The sequence below is a fragment of the Carassius carassius genome, chromosome 39 (genome assembly GCF_963082965.1).
Source record: "Carassius carassius chromosome 39, fCarCar2.1, whole genome shotgun sequence".
Classification (NCBI taxonomy): domain Eukaryota; kingdom Metazoa; phylum Chordata; class Actinopteri; order Cypriniformes; family Cyprinidae; genus Carassius; species Carassius carassius.
Window position 1 is genome coordinate 713,830 of NC_081793.1, and position 8,030 is coordinate 721,859.

Consider the following 8,030-nt stretch of genomic DNA (forward strand, 5'->3'; position numbering starts at 1 on the left):
CAGCCGCAGCAGCATTTCATGTCCAAACGCTCAGTTACAATCCATGCTTTCTGTGCTTTATTGCTGAGCATAGAGAGATATTACGTCATAAGGCAATCCCAGTAATGCATCCTGGGGATTTACAGAGCGAGATCAAGAAGAGGGAAGGACATTGGTTACTCAACACTAACCCACAGCTACAGCCGTTATCTGGGAACTGACACACATGACATGGAGAGAAACAGACAGCACAGCCACATGTTCATACAACACAAGAAACAGTGAACAATCCAGTGCTTTCATCTGTTGAGAGGTAATGTTTCCAATCAATTCCATTTGCTTGCTATGTTTAAATATGCAAATAATGCATTTTCTTAATAAGTATGCACTAATTTGCATGCATTTCCAGAACAGAATTCTGAACGTTGGATAAAGTCTTGTTTGATTTTGTTGAAATTTAAAATTAATTCATGCAATGTTTTTCAGCTAATCAGCTTTTGAACTGAAAGCATTAAAGCTGTGTTTTCCCTTTGTTACTGAACTTGCATTAATGGGCTGTTTTTATTCAGCCCTATTAACTGGAACAGGTCTGTGTGCTTCACATCGCTTTAACATTCATGCACTGGACTCACTCTCTCTATTTAGTATGTGTCACAGCACAGCAGACACTCGCTCCCAGAAAAAAAACAGGAGTTAGTGGAACATATCTTTAGTACCCAGTTAGCCCGGCTCAATTAATCACACCGGAGTGAATATTAAAGCCAGAGCGGCCGTCCAGCTGGCCTGAGACACACAGACACTGCAGGAGACAAACCAGGGACTGCAGGAGCAGAGTCAAGACTGGGATGTTGTTGAAAGAGAGATGTTTAAATGCTGATCGGGCTGTTTAACACACACATGGATGAAATATGGAGGGTGAAGAGAGCACAGTTAATTTTAGCTGCAAAAGTATCTACTGTAGAGAGCAGTGAGCCTCATCATGACCCCTCTTGACCCCGCAGTGACACTCACCGGTACATCAGAGCTTTCACAACATCAAGCATTCGTTTTCTGGTTTATAAGGAAACATATTTTCTGTAAAGTTGCTTTTTAACAATTTGTATTGTAAAAAGCACTATACAAATAAACTTGAATTGAATCGAACTGAATTGAATAAGTCTAGAGAAACTAAAGTGAATGTAAAAGAAAATGTGTTTAGACAACTCAGAGGAAGATGTATGGAAGCCAATGTCCACCATGGAATGAAAAAAATAAACAAATGAAAAATAATGTTATTGCAACTTTTAATCTCACAATTCTGGATTGCAAGATATAAAGTCACAATCCTGAAAGAAAGAAGTCAGAATTTTATGCAAGGAAAACTATATTTTTAAATAGATTTCCTCTTTTCGCTCACAGAATGAAAATGAAGCAAATGATGCCACACCGTAAAAGTATATTTAAGCATGAATGATTATTTCAAATATTTGAGCTCAAATTGAATTCAGTGCATTTTGTGGTTTGAGAAATTGTTGATATCTCTTCTGAAAACCTCAAAGAGAGATACACGTTTATCAGGAGAAGCTCAGTTTGCTTTCCATTTAATCCCGTTTCTGTCTCGGAGAATCACTTGTGATGTTCAAGAGATCTCATTACTGGTTTTTCTATCGTGTGGATGTTTGGCTTGTGCCACCTCATTAGCGTGATACTGCGCTGCTCCAGAACAAGAGCCAGTGAATCACAGACTATCTGCTGACAGCTGAAGAGCGACAGATACACCCCTCCATGGCCTGAGGGACTCTGATGAGATCAGCATTAACAAGCTTGAGGCTCTGGCACAATGGGGCTTCAGGTGCTGTGCTGTAAACCGATGGAACATTCATTCCATTCTGACTCTCTGGTTACAATCTGCTGCCCTGGACCTTTGAAACCAGGCAAGAAACAAGAGCCCAGCAGTCAGTGTGTGTGAGCTGAGGTAAGAAATTCCAGACTAACCTTTCCTGCTGGTCAACAGAGAGCAGACCGGTGTCACTTTGAGTCTTTACGAGGAACAGGGAATGTTCTTTGAGTGTTATGGCAAGGCTATGAACAAACATTCTTCCAGTAATATTAATAGAACATCGGCACATAAACATTATTTGTACATCGTTCATCGAACGAGTTCACCTGAAATGGTCTAGTTGGACATTTGTCTAACATTTTTTAAATGTTACTAGATAATAAAAAAAAAAAAAAAAAAAAAAAAATGTTTGACAAGACAAACTTTGAGGTTGGCTTGAAAAAGCTTAGACTGAAAAGTTTAAAGTTTGAAAATGTAGATGGATTAGATGTTGATAGCATGTTTCTAGCATATTTTGCACATAGTTAGCATGTTGTTAATCATGATTTGCATGATTAACCTGTTGCTAGCATGTTTTTAGCATAATTAACCTGTTACTAGCATGTTGTTAACACAAATAACATTTTGCTAACATGTTTCTAACATGATTAACATGTTGCTAGGATGTTTAGTATGATTAACATTAAGTTATTGTGTTTACTAGCATGGTTTATAAGGATTAGCATGCTGCTAGAATGATTATCATGTAGTTAACATGTTGCTAGCATGTTTCTAGATTGATTAGCATGTTGCTAGCATGTTTTTCACACGATTAACATTTTGCTTTCATTTTGATAGCATGATCAACATGTAGTTTTATGTTGCTAGCATGTTTCTAGATTGATTAGCATGTTGCTAACATGTTTGTAACATGATTAGCATGTTTTCTATTATGTTTCTAATGTGATTAGCATGTTGCTAGCATGATTACTTTATAATTAGCATGTTGTTAACATGTCTCTAGCATGATTATCATGCATGTTTTTTAACATTATTAGCCTGTAGCTAGCATATTGCTAACATGATTAGCCTTTAGTTAACATGTTGTTAATCATGTTTCTACCATGTTTCTGACGTGCTTAGCATATTGCTAACATTTTGATAGCATTATTAGCATTTAATTAGCATGTTGCTAGCATGTTGCTAGTATTTTGCTAGCACGAAAAAGAAAAAAGAAAAAAAGCATGTTTAGCCTTTAGTTAGCATGTTGTTAATCATGTTTGTAGCATAATTAGCATGTTGTTAGCATGTTTTCAAATATGATTAGCATATTGCTAGCATGATTAGCCTTTAGTTAGCATGTTGCTAGCATTTTGCTAGCATGAATAGTTAGAAAGATTAAAAAAAATATAGCAACCCGAGTCAGAACAGTCTTCTCAAGCCAACCTAGCAACTTCAAGGACCATTGAAATGTAACGTTTCCGTAATGATTGCAAAAAGCTAAAATGGAATGTTGCCTTAATGTTTGCATAAAACTTTTCTAAAACATTTAAAAGACCTGGACATTTGAACGTTCAGAGAACATTCAGAAATAATATTTTTATAACTTAAAGGGAACGTTCTTAGAACTTTTTTTTTCTTTTTTTCTTTATGCTGGAATGAAAACATTATTTATACAAAACTCATGAAATGTGTTTTTCTTTTTTCTTTTTTTTACATTGTAGTTGGACATTCACCTAGCTATTTTTAAACACTTAAAAGTTGAATTCTAAAAAAATACTTAATAATCTCTAATGGTTCCTAGAACTTTCCCAATTAACGTTCATGGTGCTTGCAAAATCATAAAATGAAACATTCACTTAATGTTTTCTCTAACACTCACATAACCAAGAAAAAACTGTTTTAAAGCCTCATGTTGTTTCAGTCATTTTAACCCAGAGAGGATTTTCATCTCTCACAGTATGGTGCCATTCCTCTTGTGTGTCAAATAATAAAAAACAAATGGAAACCTCCCAAGAACCCACAACATATCAATCAGTCTTGTTCACATGCAAATGTGTCCCGGTTTACACGTATTGTGCTGATGTGCTTAGCCTTAATGAGGAATGAGTGTAATTGCAACTGTGTGGTATCTGCATCAAACCTACAAAGTAATTTCATCTCCTTACTCATTTCCTGTCGTGTTATTACACAGATTTGTGAAATTATTTGCACCAATATCTTGACATTAAATCAGAATGAACTGAAGATTGGAACACAGTGGATTCAGACTCCCTGAAGAGCTCCATAATGTCGTTGTCTTTCATCTAGGACTTGAATTCAGCGCTGGCCTGAGGAAGATGGGATTAGAACAAAGCTGTGTTTCTCTAATTGGACTCGACAAGCTCTGGTCAGTCAGATAAGGTGAGGACCACGGCTCAGTCCTGCAGTGAACGACTGTACTCTTCAAACCACAGAGAACAGAGAACATCCTTCTGTCAGACGATGCACATTTACTCCCCTCTAAATTTAGTTCAAACCCTTTTAGAGAGACTTTAACTAGATCAGAATAAAACACATAGAACATTACAAAATAAACTATTTATGACTGGATGTTTACTGTAATCTTATAGATTGGCAAGTTTATTTATATTGCACATTTCATACACTGCTAATTTAATGCTTTACAGAAAATATCTTTTATAAACTAGCCATCATAGGTTCAATAAGAAATATTAACAATAAAAATACAATAAAAGTAAGTAGTAAATATAAAAATCCATAAATTAAATGAAATTAAATTCTACATGATTCTTTATTACAATAAAATATTTTTAAACACCTAATTTATTTGTATAGTAAAATAATAATATAATATAATTAATATAATATAATATAATATAATATAATATAATATAATATAATATAATATAATACAGTCTGATTAAACCTACAATCATGCACTGACTAGGAACTTGCAATATGGAAATGTATAGGGTTAATTTTGATTTCATGCTGAGTTTAAGATATTTTAGCTTCACATTAATCGTTTCTGTATTTTTAGAGTCTTTAATTAGACAGTTTTTGCAGCAACATATTCATTTGAGGGTTTATGCCTTGAAAAAATTCAACTCCCCAGTGAGAATGTGTGAAGCATAAAATAGTATCTTTGTTCCAATTCCAGTATATACATGATGTAATCATGCAATGTTCTGAGCATCCACATCAATCCCTCTCTCCAATATATATATATATATATATAGTACAGACCAAAAGTTTGGAAACATTACTATTTTTAATGTTTTTGAAAGAAGTTTCTTCTGCTCATCAAGCCTGCATTTATTTGATCAAAAATACAGAAAAAAATATAATATTGTGATATTCTTTAGATATTCTGTTGGCACTTTGAAGACCCTATGAAATCAAAATTTGAGTTTTATGGGTTTTTAGATCTGAGATCATCTGTATTTTAGCACTTCTAAATGTAGACAATATTCACATTTAAAGCAAGTTTACAGTTTTCTCTTCTGGAAAAAAGGGAACACAATTATTGATGAGTCATTCTGCACTCAGGGGCTTGGCTAAATGTTTGTCCAATCAGGTGCTCTGTAGAATTTGCATGCCCATCCCTCTAATACCACCTGCATTTCACCACACTGTAAAAAATTATTTTTCGATTTTTGATTTGAAAACAACTTTTTACAACTATAGGACAGGAAGAGCTTAATAAACTTATCACTGTCTCTAAACCAACAACATGTTTATTAGATCCTGTACCCACTAAATTACTGAAAGAGCTGTTACCTGTAGCCGAAGAACCGCTTCTCAATATCATTAACTCGTCGTTATCTTTAGGTCACGTCCCAAAACCATTCAAGCTGGCGGTTATCAAGCCTCTTATTAAGAAACCAAAACTAGATCCTTGTGAACTGGCAAATTATAGGCCTATTTCAAATCTTTGATTTATGTCTAAAATTTTAGAAAAAGTTGTGTCTGCTCAATTGAGCACCTTCCTGCATAAAAATGATCTGAATGAAGAATTTGTTCAGGTTTCAGGCCCCACCATAGCACAGAAACTGCACTTGTTAAAATTACAAATGACCTGCTTCTTGCGTCAGATCAAGGCTGCATCTCATTTCTAGTCTTACTTGATCTTAGTGCTGTGTTCGACATCATAGATCATGACATACTCATAGATCGATTACAAAACTATACAGGTATTCAAGGGCAGGGTCTAAGATGGTTTAGATCCTACCTGTCCGATCGCTACCATTTTGTTTACTTAAATGGGGTGTCATCTCATTTATCATCAGTAAAATATGGAGTGCCACAAGGATCCGTCCTAGGTCCTCTTCTATTTTCAATATACATGTTGCCCTTGGTAATATTATTAGAAAATATGGGATTAGTTTCCACTGTTATGCTGATGATACTCAGCTATATATCTCAACGAGACCAGATGAAACTTCTCAATTATCTAAGCTAACAGAGTGTGTTAAAAATGTATACGATTGGATGACCAATAATTTCTCCTATTAAATTCGGGTAAGACCAAAATATTATTGGACCAAAAAAGAAAAGAAAAAAACTGTACACAGAATCTAGTAGACTACAGTTTTTAACTAGACGGATGTACTGTTACTTCCTCTACAGTCAAAATTCTGGTGTGTTATATTAGACAGCAATTTGTCTTTTGAAAATCATATTTCCCATGTTAGAAAAACTGCATTCTTCCATCTTAGAAACATTGCCAAGCTACGAAACATGTTATCTGTTTCTGATGCAGAAAAGCTAGTTCATGCATTCATGACCTCTAGACTGGACTATTGTAATGCACTTCTAGGTGGTTGTCCTGCTTCGTCAATAAACAAGCTACAGGTCGTCCAAAATGCAGCAGCTAGAGTCCTTACCAGGTCAAGAAAATATGATCATATTACCCCAATTTTACAGTCTCTGCACTGGCTACCTATTAAGTTCCGTATCAGTTACAAATTATCATTACTTACCTATAAGGCCCTAAATGGTTTAGCTCCTGCGTACCTAACTAGCCTTCTACCACGCTACAATCCATCACGCTCCCTAAGGTCACAAAACGCTGGACTTTTGGTAGTTCCTAGGATAGCAAAGTCCACTAAAGGAGGTAGAGCTTTTTCACATTTGGCTCCCAAACTCTGGAATAGCCTTCCTGATAATGTTCGGGGTTCAGACACACTCTCTCTGTTTAAATCTAGATTAAAAACGCATCTCTTTCGCCAAGCATTTGATTTGTGAGTGTAGTTGCATCTGATCAAATGTGCATTCTTATTCTTTAGCTTGGGTTAAACTAATTAATTTTACTTTGCTGGATCAGCAGCTATGCTAATGATGTCTCTATTTGTTTCTCTGTTTCTGCTGGATTTACATCCCGTGGTAACTAGGATTTACACAAGCTCCAGTCTGGATCCAGAACACCTGAGAAGAGATGATGCTGACCCTCAGAGGCCCCAGATGATGCTAACCCTGAATCAACAACAGAACTAACAAATATTTCTACTTACTATGCAATCACAACGTGTGGTTGAGTATGCCTTGTATAATTTTTTTTCTGAAAATTCCTGTCATTTGCACATAAACTGATCACCACTTATAAGCTACTACTAAATATTTTAGAAACTTAATTTTCTGTAAAGTTGCTTTGCAATGATTTGTATTGTAAAAAACGCTATACAAATAAACTTGAATTGAATATATCTATATATATTATTCATAAAATTTAGAAGTACTACCAATCATGGTTCATGTCTAAAGCCTAATGAGTAAAAGGTTCTTCAGCGGCTCAATTTCTTGTTTCAGTACATCCATACCAAGAAGAAAACTTCATGCCGCTTGATAAAATATATACTTCTAGAATACAATAAGCAAAAAAAATAAAAATAATAATGACACAAAAGTCTCTAGTGTACTAAATCTCCAGTTTATTGTTCAGGCCCTCATTCTCAACATAAACACAAGGAAATCAATAATCTGGAGTCAGAGAAGGTTTCTCATGAACAAGAATAGGCTTTTTAAAAGGCTTCCCAGCATGGAGGCAATTATTATGTGCGCTCTTTCTAAACAGTGACCTCAGCTCTCTTTTTGACTGATCGCTGGGCCAAGCTGTGAGTTTAAGGATGCATACTATTGAGTGAATGTGCGCTGAGGCTGAGGAGTGAGATGCAGTAATTCATCCTGCTTGAGCTGCTGCCAGGTGTTCGGCTCGAGTTCTCACACCCTGAGAGCCAACAGGACAAAAGTC

The 8,030-nt window shown here is 35.4% G+C and overlaps 1 long non-coding RNA gene across 1 annotated transcript; it reads left to right on the forward strand.

Annotated features, from left to right (window-relative positions):
* The first annotated feature begins 1,552 nt into the window (after positions 1-1,552).
* On the forward strand, positions 1,553-7,215 carry LOC132121045 (uncharacterized). The gene is made up of 3 exons (XR_009426219.1): positions 1,553-1,933; positions 4,088-4,180; positions 7,174-7,215. It is a non-coding gene; the product is annotated as an uncharacterized LOC132121045 (long non-coding RNA).
* The last annotated feature ends 815 nt before the right edge of the window (positions 7,216-8,030 follow it).